The following is a 413-nucleotide window of genomic DNA, read 5'->3' as shown; positions in this document are numbered from 1 at the left end:
GCAGCATTGTAACCCTTTTGAAAATATGAAAATGGGTCCAGTACTATAATCTTCCAGTTTTTCTCCCTTGTATTTTCTAGCCCTTCCTCAATTTAAATTAATTATCCAAAGCTTATTTTAAATTTTGAAATTTTCGACAAAACATCATACTGAATACAATTCTTATATTTAGTTAAGTGCTTATCTTTCATTATTTTAAAACGATCATTTTCAGGAGTGGTGGTAGTTTCGAAAATACAATAGCAACTTTTTTCATTTAGAAATTATTTTAAACAATTAACAGAAGGCCCAACATTATAATTTTTGTTAAAATGACTGTGTTTCTAATAATGACAATAATAATAGACACAAACTATGGGATGGTACTAAGTACTTCATATATTTTCTCATAAGTTGATCTTCATAAAAACCCT

The sequence above is a fragment of the Pteropus vampyrus genome, unplaced genomic scaffold (genome assembly GCF_000151845.1).
Source record: "Pteropus vampyrus isolate Shadow unplaced genomic scaffold, Pvam_2.0 Scaffold7200, whole genome shotgun sequence".
Taxonomy (NCBI): domain Eukaryota; kingdom Metazoa; phylum Chordata; class Mammalia; order Chiroptera; family Pteropodidae; genus Pteropus; species Pteropus vampyrus.
Note: the sequence above shows the minus strand (reverse complement) of the source record.